At 45.4% G+C, this 11,897-nt stretch overlaps 1 non-coding gene across 1 annotated transcript; it reads right to left on the reverse strand.

The window, feature by feature from the left end:
- Positions 1–6,056: 6,056 nt before the first annotated feature.
- On the reverse strand, positions 6,057–6,274 carry LOC115895383. Its single transcript, XR_004055581.1, has one exon. It is a non-coding gene; the product is annotated as a small nucleolar RNA U3 (small nucleolar RNA).
- Positions 6,275–11,897: the final 5,623 nt, after the last annotated feature.

Genomic DNA, 11,897 nt, shown 5'->3' on the forward strand with positions numbered 1-11,897 from the left:
CTGAGGTCATGAATTTGAGACCAGCCTGGCCAACATGGCAAAACCCCGTGTCTACTAAAAAATATGAAAATTAGCCGGGCATGGTGGCACCTGCCTGTAATCCCAGCTACTTGGGGGGCTGAGGCTGGAGAATCACTTGAACCTAGGAGGAAGAGATTGCAGTGAGCCGAGATCACACCACTGTACTCCAGGCTGGGCGACAGAGCGAGACTTCATCTCAAAAAAAAAAGTAGACAATGCTAGATCTTGCAGGTCTTTATAAGCCTGTGGTTTGGAGCCACCATCGGCAGAGGTTTTAGTGCAAGGGACTGTGTTACATTTTCAAGGTGGTTTTGATATGGAAGTGAGACAGGGAAGTGCTGGGAAGGGAAGAGCATGGTCCCTGGCTAGGGCTTCACCCCCCGGCGCCTGTGCCCACTGACCTCAATGAGGACAGGCATTTCTATTTTCATGGCCAAAGGTTGCATTTCCCAAGACCACCCTGGCCCGCTACGCCGCCAACCTGTGCCTGTAAAAATCCCAAGACCCGGCTGGGTACACTGGCTCATGCCTGTAATCCCAGCACTTTTGGAGGCCACGGTGGGTGAATCACCTGAGGTCAGGAGTTCGAGACCAGCCTGGCCAAACAGGGTGAAACCCTGTCTCTACTAAAAATTTGAAAATTAGCTGGGTGTGGTGGCGCGTGCCTACTTGGAAGGCACTTGAAAGACTGAGGTACGGGAATCACTTGAATCCAGGAGGCAAAAGTTGCAGTGAGCCAAGATTGTGCCCCTGCACTCCGGCCTGGCGACAGAGTGAGACTCCGTCTCAAAAAAACCAAAAACAAAACAAAACAAAAAAAAACAAGGCTGGTTGCAGTGGTTCATGCCTACAATCCCAGCACTTTGGGAGGCTGAGGTGGGTGGATCACCTGAGGTCAGAGGATCGAGACCAGCCTGGCCAAGATGGTGAAACCCCGTCTCTACTAAAAGTACAAAACATTAGCTGAGCGTGGTGGCAGGCGCCTGTAATCCCAGCTTCTTGGGAGGCTGAGGCAGATAATTGATTGAACCCAGGAGGCGGAGGTTGCAATGAACCGGGATTGCACCACTGCACTCCAGCCTGGGTGACAGAGCAAGACTTCGTCTCAAAACACACACACACACACACACACACACACACACACACACACACAAACCAAGACCCTAGTGGGCACTCACACAAGCAGCTGGACAGCATAAAAGTGCACTGACAGGTATGGGCAGGCCAGCAGGCCATCCACCAGCCGAATGATGTAGAGTTTGGCCAGAAGGTGGAAGGAGAGCTGCTGAGTGGCCTGACTCAAGGGGAATACCACCTTCCCACTCCATCTCCCTCTGGCTCACCCATCTGCTGAAAGCTACTTCCATTTAATAAAGCCTTGCACTCATTCTCCAAGCCCACGTGTGATCTGATTCTTCCGGTACACCAAGGCAAGAATACTGGGATACAGAAAGCCCTCGGCAGGGGGTCTAATTGAGCTTATTAACACAAGCTGCCTATGGATCCTACAAACGGCAAAACTAAAAGAGCACCCTGTAACACACGCCCCCTGGGGCTTCAGAGCTGTAAGCTTTCACCCGTAGACACTGCCGTGGGGTCACAGCCCCACAGCCTGCCCGTCTGCTTGCTCCCCCTAGAGGATTGAGCAGCAGAGCACTGAAGAAGCAACCACACCCCCATCACATGCCCTGCGAGGGGGATGGGGAAGGAACTTTTCCCGTTTCAGTTTCATACATTCAGCATTTGCTGCATGTCTAGCTCTCTTTAGCACTGGAGGGACGATACTCTCCTGAAAGAATAGCGGGAATTAGCAGATTGAGAGGAAAGAAGGAGGCCATTTTCGGTAGAGGGAACAGTATCGGCAAAATCCTGGAGGCACTAAAGTTCAGGGCACATTCAGTGGCTGGTCTGTTAGGGTTAAAATATGGCAATGCCTCTGCACACACCCTAGCTGTAACCCTTGTTTTCCCTCCTCCGTCCTCCTCCTTCCCTCTCTTCTGTCTCTCTCTTTCCCCTCCTCCCATCTCTTCTCTCCACAGAAATTGAAACAAACAAAAAGAATGAGACAGAGCGATATGCACTGATACAGAATGAGCTGCAAGATGTATGAATAATGAAATAAGATGCAGGAAACACTGGTAGGGATAGATATGTTCCAGGTAGACACACACACACACACACGCACACCCCCTGATCTATACAATTTGTATATACACACACAATACACACATCTATCTATATCCTTTCTCTCTCTATCTCTATCTACTCATTCCTTGGTATCCTCAGGGGATTGGTTCCAGTACTCCCGGGAGATACCAAAATCTGTCCATACTCAAGTCCCATAGTTGCCCCTGTGGAACCCATGGTTACAAAATGTGGGCCCTTGGTATACACGGGTTTCAAATCCAATAAATACTGTTATTTTTGATTGGCATTTGGTTCCAGATGTGGAACCCACCTGTATGGAGGATTGACTGTATTTATTGAATAAAATCCACATATACATAAACCTGCACATGGTTCAAGGGTTAATTGTGTGTGTGTGTGTGTGTGTGTGTGTGTGTGTGTGTGTATACACACAGAGATACGGAGAGAGAGGGCACAAAGCGACATCTGGAAAATAACGCTATAAACTGACAATTGTGTTTGCTTTTACAGAGAAAAGCTGATGAACCGGAGATCAGGGCGGGAAAGAAACATTTTTTCCTGCATATTCTTTTTCTTCCTGTGTATTCTGTTGTACCATTTACATTTTGTAATAATGTACACATAGTATTTTAAAGTAAAGAGAGCCAGGCGCGGTGGCTCACGCCCGTAATCCCAGCATTTTGGGAGGCCGAGGTGGGCGGATCACCTGAGGTCAGGAGTTCTAGACGAGCTTGGACAACATGGTGAAACCCCTTCTTTACTAAAAATACAAATATGAGCTGGATGTGGTGGTGGGCGCCTGTAATCCCAGCTACTCAGGAGGCTGAGGCAGGAGAATTGCTTGAACCCATGAGGCAGAGGTTGAAGTGAGCCAAGATAACACCATTGCACTCCAGTCTGGGCAAGAAGAGCAAAATTCCATCTCAAAAAAATAAAAAAGATATTTGTGGATTTACAGATGTGCAGTGAACCCTGAGACAGAGTTTCGCTCTGTTGCCCAGGCTGGAGTGCAGTGGTGTGATCTCGGCTCACTGCACCCTCCACCTCCTGGGTTCAAATGGTTCTCCTGCCTCAGCCTTGTGAGTAGCTGGAATTACAGGCATGTGCCACCATGTCCGACTAATTTTTGTATTTTTAGTAGAGACAAGAGTTTCACCATGTTGGTCAGACTGGTCTTGAACTCCTGAGCTCGACTGATCCACCCGCCTTGGCCTCCCAAAGTGCTGGGATTACAGACGTGAGCCACCGTGCCTGGATGATACTCATTTATTTTTATATTTTTAGAGATGGAGTCTCGCTATGTTGTCCAGGGTGGTCTCAAACTCCTGGGCTCAAGTGATCCTCCTACCTTGGCCTCCCAAAGTGTTGGAATTACATGTGTGAGCCAATGCTCCTGGCTTCAATATCCCCTTTCTAAAATAAATATCTCAAAAGACATTCGGGCTGGGCATAGTGGCTCATGCCTGTAATCCCAGCACTTTGGGAGGCTGAGGTGGGCAGATCATGAGGTCAAGAGATCGAGACCATCTTGGCCAACATGGTGAAACCCCGTCTCTACCAAAAATACAAAAATTAGCTGGGCATGGTGGCACGTGCCTGTAGTCTCAGCTAGTCAGGAGGCTGAGGCAGGAGAATCGCTTGAACCTGGGAGGCGGAGGTTGCAGTGAGCCGAGATCACGCCACTACACTCCAGCCTGGTGACAGAGGGAGACTTCGTCTCAAAAAAAAAAAAAGACTGAAATTCACAGATAACATAACTTTCTGACACACACAATTTTATTGTATTTTGCTTTGTATTTAATTTTCTCAAATAAACCTCGAGTACCTTAAAGACAGGAATGTCTTAGTATCCCCCTCAGTGCATTTCACATAGTACATGTTCAATAATGTGTTTTCATTATTATTATAAATTTTTTGTTTGGAAACAGAACCTTGCTCTGTCACCCAGGTGTGAGTGCAGTGGCACGATTTCTGCTCACTGCAACCTCCGCCTCCGAGGCTCAAGCAATTTTCCTGTCTCAGCCACTGGAGTAGCTGGGATTACAGGCATGCACCACCACACCCAACTAATGTTTATATTTTTAGTAGAGACAGGGTTTCACCATGTTGGCCAGGCTGGTCTCAAACCCCTAGCCTCAAGTGCTCTGCCTGCCTCAGCCTCCTAAGATGCTGGGATTACAGGCATGAGCCACACACCCTGCCTATTATTGTAATTATTGAAAGACAACATACATATAGCTAAATGAACCAACTGCACTAATCAATCACTGGTTTAGTGTCTATCATCTTCTATTAGTTTTGCCTGTTTTTTGATTTTTTTTTTTACTAGTGACAAGATCTCACTTTCTTGCCCAGGCTGGTGTGCAATTGCGAGATCCCAGCTCACCAGCCTTGAACTCCTGGGTTTAAGGGATCCTCCTAGCTCAGCCTCCCAAGTAGCAGGGACTACAGGTGTACACCACCAAGTTCAGCTAATGTTTTTTGTGGGGTTTTTGTTTTTTGTAGAGATAGGGGCCTTACTATGTTCCCAGACTGGTCTCGAACTCCTGGCCTCAAGCAATCACCCTGACTCAGCCTCCCAAAGCACTGGGATTACAAGCGTGAGCCACTGCACCTGGCCAGTTTTGCTGGTTCTTGAGCTTCATATAAACAGAATCGTAAGGCATATCCTCTTTTGTACCTGGCTTCTTTTGCTGACCATAATACTTATGAGATTCATCCGTGTGAAGTGCACCAGTATGGTAGGACATTCTTGTTTATTTGTTTGTTTGTTGAGACAGAGTTTTGCTCTTGTTGTCCAGGTTGGAGTGCAATGGCGCGATCTTGGCTCGCTGCAACCCTGCCTCAAGTGATTCTCCTGCTTCAGCCTCACAAGTAGCGGGGGTCACAGGCATGCACCACCACACCTGGCTAATTTTACATTTTTAGTAGAGACGGGGTTGCTCCATTTTGGTCAGATTGGTCTCGAACTCCTGACCTCAGGTGATCTGCCCACCTCGGCCTCCCAAAGGTGCTGGAATCAGAGGCGTGAGCCACCGCGCCTGGTGCAGTCATTCTTTTTAAATTCCTGAATGGTTTTCAACTGAATGATGATACCACAATGTATTCATTCTCCTGTTTTTTGTTTTTTGTTTTTTTTTTTATAGAGTCTCACTGTGTTCTCCGTGATGAAGTGCAGCGGCACAATCTTGGCTCACTGCAACCTCCGCCTCCCGGGTTCAAGAGGTTCTGGTGCCTCCCGATTAGCTCAGATTACAGGCATGCACCATCATGCCTGGCTAATTTTTGTATTTTTAGTAGAGACGAGGTTTCATCATGTTTAGTAGAGACCAGGCCAGGCTGGTCTCGAAATCCTGATCTCAGGTGATACTCCCACCCTGGCCTCCTAAAGTGCTGGGATTACAGGTGTGAGCCACCATACCTGGCCACATTATAAATAAAGCTTGTATCAACATTTTTTTCAATATTTACATCATATGTTTTAAACTTTTATTATTAGGTACAGAGTAGTTTTTTTTTTCTTTTTTTCTTTTTTTTTTTTTAACCCACCCTGACCAACAATATGAAATCGCCACTCTACTAAATATACAAAAACTAGCGGGGCCTGGAGGCGAACCTGCAGTCCCAGCTACTCGGAAGACAGAAGCACGAGAAATGCTTAAAAGATGGAAGCTGCAATGACCCGAAAATGGGCCATTGCACTCCAGCCTAAGATGACAGAACAATGCCCCGACTCAAAAAAGACAACAACACAGCACATATACACACTCCACGAGTCTCCAAAAACAAAAAAAATAACGAGCATTGCCTTAAGCTATAATTAATAAGAAAAAACGCTGACTAATTAACACACAAACTACTTTTAGTACGCGAATAATAACGCCGGAGCCACTCAGACTGCGTTCTCTCCCTCCTATTCTCCCAAAGGAAGAAAAGAAGGATCATCAATGGCAAAAGGCAGTCGCAAACGAAGCGATACCAAACGCCAGCTTCACGCTCAGGAGACAAACACTGCGCTTCCTCCTCGTGGTTTCCGGTGCTCTACACGTTCAGAGAAACTTCTCTAGTAATAAACTATAGAAATGATCCCTGAAAGTATAGTCTTCAGAGTAGTTTTTGTTATACATCCCTGTTGAATTGAATATTTTATTATTTATTTATTTATTTATTTTTTGAGATGGAGTCTTGCTCTGTCACCCAGGCTGGAGTGCACTGGCATGATCTCAGCTCACAGTAACCTCCACCTCCTAGGTTCAAGCGATTCTCCTGCCTCAGCCTTCCAAGTAGCTGGGATTACAGGCATGTGGCACCACACCCAGCCAATTTTTGTATTTTTTAGTAGAGATGGGGTTTCGCCATGTTGGCCAGGCTGAGACTATTTTATTATTATGAGATGACACTGTTCATCTGCAGTAATACTTTTCGTGTGAAAGTCTATTTTTTCTGATATTAATGTAGCTTTTTCCAACTTCATTTTAGTTGGTATTGGCCTGATGTTTTTTATTAATTGCTTTTCAATATTTTTGTATAATGATATTTATACACATCTTGAAATAGCATATAGCTAGTAGCTAGATTTTTTCTTTTTTTTTTTTTTTTTTTTGAGATGGAGTTTCACTCTTGATGCCCAGGCTGGAGTGCAATGGCACTATCTCAGCTCGCTGCAACCTCTGCCTCCTGGGTCAAGTGATTCTCCTGCCTCAGACTCCCAAGTAGCTGGGATTATAGGCACCCACCATCACGTTCAGCTAATTTTTGTATCTTTAGTAGAGACAGGGTTTCATCATGTTGGCCAGGCTGGAATCGAACTCCTGATGTCAAGTGCCTCAGCCTCCCAGACTGGTGAAATTACAGCCGTGAGATACTGCACCTGGCCTATGCTTACCATTTTTATACTTAGAATCATGGTGACTGAGGCACTGCAGTGCAGCTGGTAAGTAATGGACTTTACTATGTGTGTTGCCTTCAGTAAAGGAATTGTCCAAGTACAGCGAACAACTCTTGGTAAAGATCCCAGTGAAGCAAAATACATCTTCCTTCAATGACCTGAGATTTTAGTCAGCTCAGGCTGCTATAACAAAATACCATAAACAGGGTGGCTTAAAAAACAATATTTATTTTTCACAGTTCTGGAGGCTGGGAAGTCCAAGATCAAGGTGCTGGCAAAATTGATTTGGTGTCTGGTGAGGGCTCTGTTCCTGGTTTGCTGACAGCTGCCTTCTTGCTGTATCGCCACTTGGTGGAGAAAGAGATTACTTGTCTCGTTCTCTTTCTGCAAGGGCCATCATGAAGTCTCCCACCCTCATGACATAATCTAGCCCCAATTACCTTCCAAGATCCTCACCTTCTCACCTTCAAATACTATCACATTGGGGCTTCAACATATGCGTTTGGCAGGAGAACACAAACATTTAGTTCATACTAATACATGATAGTTGAATTCTTGAAAAATTCAATGTATATTAAAACCAAGTAAGAAATACTTTGGGTTTAGACTGGGCACAGTGGCTCACGCCTGTAATCCCAGCACTTTGGGAGGCTGAGGTGGGTGGATCACCTGAGGTCAGGAGTTTGAGACCAGCCTGGCCAACATGGTGAAACCCCCTTCTTTACTAAAAATACAAAAATTAGCCAGGTGTGGTGGTGCATGCCTGTAATCCCAGCTATTCAAGAGGCAGGGGCAGGAGAATTGCTTGAACCTGGGAGGCGGAGGTTGTGGTGAGCTGAGATTGTGCTATTGCGCTCCAGCTTGAGAGACTGAGCAAGACTCCATATTGAAAGAAAAAAAACCTTTGGGTTCATATGTAATGTAAAAGGAAGTTAGATTCTTAGCACATATTGTTGGATGTCCGGGGCGGGGGGGGGGGTATATTAAAAAACCACTAAAACGTAGAAGAATCTCTCTTCATCCAGGACCATACCATGCATGGCAGGATGGCTTTGCTCTCTCCCTTTAAGCACACTGTCATATTCACAGTGAGATCAAAGCCCCCACAAACAAGCTTCCAAAATGACCCTAGGGGGTAGTACTACCCCACTGAAAGAAAGAAAAAAGAAAATACAGGAGTAAATCCTCATGACCTTGCATTTGGCAACAGTTTCTTAGATGTTTGTGGGGTTTGTTTCTTTGTTTTTTTTTTTTTTTTTTTTTTTTTTTTTTTTTTGGTGGAGTCTCCCTCTGTCTGCCTCCCAGGTTCACACCATTCTCCTGCCTCAGCCTCCTGAGTAGCTGGGACTACAGGCGCCTGCCACTACGCCTGGCTCATTTTTTTGTATTTTTAGTAGAGATCGGGTTTCACCGTGTTAGCCAGGATGGTCTCGATCTCCTGACCTTGTGATCCGTCTGCCTCGGCCTCCCAAAGTGCTGGGATTACAGGTGTGAGCCACCATGCCCGGCCCCTCTTTGTTTTTTAAGACATAGGGTCTTTCTCTGTGCCCAGGTTGGGGTGCATTGGTATGATCATAGCTCATTGCAGCCTCGAATTCCTGGGCCCAAGTGATCCTTCCACTTCAGCCTCCTGAGTAACTGGGAGTCACGTATGCAGGACAACACCCGGCTTATTTTATTTATTTTATTTTATTTTTTGAGATAGGGTTTCATTCCTGTCACCCAGGCTGGAGTGCAATGGTTCAATCTCAGCTCAAAGCAAGCTCCACCTTTCAGGCTCAAGCAATTCTCCTGCCTCAGCCTCCTAAGTAGCTGGGACTATAGGCATACCTTGCCTGGATAATTATTATTATTTTATTTTTTGGTAGAAACAGGTTTTTGCCATGTTGCCCAGACTGGTCTTGAACTCCTGACCCAAGTTGTCCTCTCGCCTCCCAGAATGTTGGGATTATAGGTGTGAGCCACCACATCCAGCCTCATTTTATCATTTTTTAAATGTTTTACAGAGATGGAACCTTGCTATGTTGCTCATGCTGGTCTCGAACTCCTGGTCTCAAGCAAACCTCCCACCTTGGCCTCCCAAAGTGCTGGGATTACAGGCATGAGCCACTACACCTGGCTCCCACTTAGGTATGTTACCAGAAGCACAAGCAACCAAACAAAAAATAGATAAATTGGACTTCATCAAAGTAAGTGTCTTTCCGTACCAAAAGACAATATCAAAAAAGTAAAAAGACAACACAGAATGGGAGAAAATATTTGCAAATCATATATCTTATAAAGGACTTCTGTCTAGAATATATGAAGAAATCTCACAACTCAAAAAGACTTCAGATCTCTGGCTCTTCAATAAAAAAAGACAAACAATCCCATTTAAAAATGGGCAAAGATCTGAGTAGACATTTCTCAAAGAACTATATGTACGGTCAATAAGGACATGGAAAGATGCTCAGCATCATTAGTCACCAGGGACATGCAAATCAAAACCACAATGAGGTACCACTTTACACTCACTAGAAAGGCGATAATAAAACCCAAACCAGCCAACCAAAACAAAACAAAACAAAAAACAGAAGAGAAGCTGGGCACGGTGGCTCATGCCTGTAATCCCAGCACTCTGGGAGGCCGAGGATGACGGATCATCTAAGTTTAGGAGTTGAGACCAGCCTGGCCAACATGGCGAAATCCCGTCTCCATAAAAAATACAAAAATTAGCCAGGTGTGGTGGTGTGTGCCTGTAGTCCCAGCTACTGAGGAGGCTGAGGCAGGAGAATAGCTTGAACCCGGGAGCAGAGGCTGCAGTAAGCACAGATTGTGCCACTGTACTCCAGCCTGGCGACAGAGCAAGACTTCATCTGAAAAAACAAAAAACAAGAATTAGCCGGGTGTAGTGGCGCATGCCTGTAATCCCAGCTACTTGGGAGGCTAAGGTGGGAGAATCACTTGAACTTGGGAGACTGAGGTTGCAGTGAGCCAAGATAACACCACTGCACTCCAGCCTGGGCAGCAGAGCAGACTGTTTCAAAAAGAGAAAAAAAAAAAGGCAGGGGAATCGCTTGAACCAGGGAGACGGAGGTTGCGGTGGGAAAAAAATGGAAAAGAGCAAGTATTGGTGGGGACATGGATAAATTAGAGTCCTCGTACACTGCCAGTGGAATGTAAAATTGCAGCCACTTTGGGAAACAGTAGGGTAGTTCCTCAAAGGATCAAACAAAATTACCATCGACCCAGCAATTCCACTCCTTGATATTATCCAAGAGAAATGGAAAACATGTGTCCACACAAAAACTTTATATAAACATTTATAGCAGCATGATTCATAGTAAGTCAAAAAATTGAAACCCAAATATCCATCAACTAACAAATGGATAAATAAAATATTGTGGCTGGGTGTGGTGACTCATGAATAATCCCAGCTCTTTGGGAGGCTGAGGCAGTTGGATTGCTTGAGGCCAGTAGTTCCAGTCCAGCCTCAGCAACATAGCAAGACCTCGTCTCTACAGAAAACATTTAAAAATTAGCCAGGCAGGGCCGGGCGCAGTGGCTCACACTTGTAATCCTGGCACTTTGGGAGGTCAAGGTGGGTGGATCACTTGAGCTCTGGAGTACAAGACCAGCCTGGACAACATGGTGAAACCCCATCTCTCTCAAAAATATAAAAATTAGCCAGGTATGGTGGTGCATGCCTGCAGTCTTAGATACTCAGGGGACTGACTGAGGCAGGAGGATCCCTTGAGCCAGGAGGTTGAGGCTGCAGTGAGCCATGATCATGCCACTGTACTCCAGCCTGGGTGACAGAGCAAGACTCTTGGTCTCCAAGAAAACAAAAACAAAAACAAAAGCAAGGCCTCCAGTGCACACTAAGGTTTGAGAAACACGGGTATAATGCAATGCAAAGGTGAGAGGCAGGAGTCGTATCATAGCATGATCAGAGCTGATGTTTATTGGGTGTTGACATGATCTCATGCAGTTTCCAAAAGCACCTTATGAAGTGCTGGTGCTATTATTATCCCATTGGAGAAATCAGGAAACTGAGGTGCAGCGAGGTGAAGTGACTTGCCCAAGGTCATACAGCTAGTGAATGGCAGGGTTGGCACCGAAAGTCAGTTCCTTCTGCCCTCAAAGCCCATGCTATTAACCAGTGGGTCAGCATTTCCTAGATCTGGGTCCACAAACATCACTGGTCATGATGGAGTAGTCTCAGGAGGAACTTGTATGTTCATTTTAAACTCCAATAGTTACATAACTATTTAAAGTGTAGTAGAAAATACATATATATCACCTCAAACTCATGATTTTAATAATGATGTTTCCCTTTAAAATAACTGAATTTATATTAAAGGTTAGTTGCTTTAATGAACTAGGTATGTTCATTTTTGAACCAGGTATAAACTTAATAGTTTAAGTAAATAAAAGTACTGTTAGGTTCAAATACGGTAAATATAGTAGAAAGGGTAACAATGAAGTATGAGAAACACTAAGCCAGACTCAGTTATTTTTCTTTTTGAGACAGAGTCTTGCTCTGTCGCCCAGGCTGGAGTACAGTAGCGCAATTTCAGCTCACCACAACCTCTGCCTCCTAGGATCAAGCAATTCTCGTGCCTCAGCCTTCCAAGTAGCTGGGACTACAGGTGCATGCCACCACACCTGGATAATTTTTTATATTTTTAGTAGAGACAGGGTTTGTCACATTGTCCAGGCTGGTCTCGAACTCCTGACTTCAGGTGATCTGCCCGTGCCCGCCTTGGCCTCCCAAAGCGCTGGGATTATAGGCATGAGCCATGGCGCCTGGCCCAGACTCTGTTTACTGTAAAAATATGTAACAATTTATACTTTTTAC

This window comes from Rhinopithecus roxellana, chromosome 20 (genome assembly GCF_007565055.1).
Source record: "Rhinopithecus roxellana isolate Shanxi Qingling chromosome 20, ASM756505v1, whole genome shotgun sequence".
Classification (NCBI taxonomy): Eukaryota; Metazoa; Chordata; class Mammalia; order Primates; family Cercopithecidae; genus Rhinopithecus; species Rhinopithecus roxellana.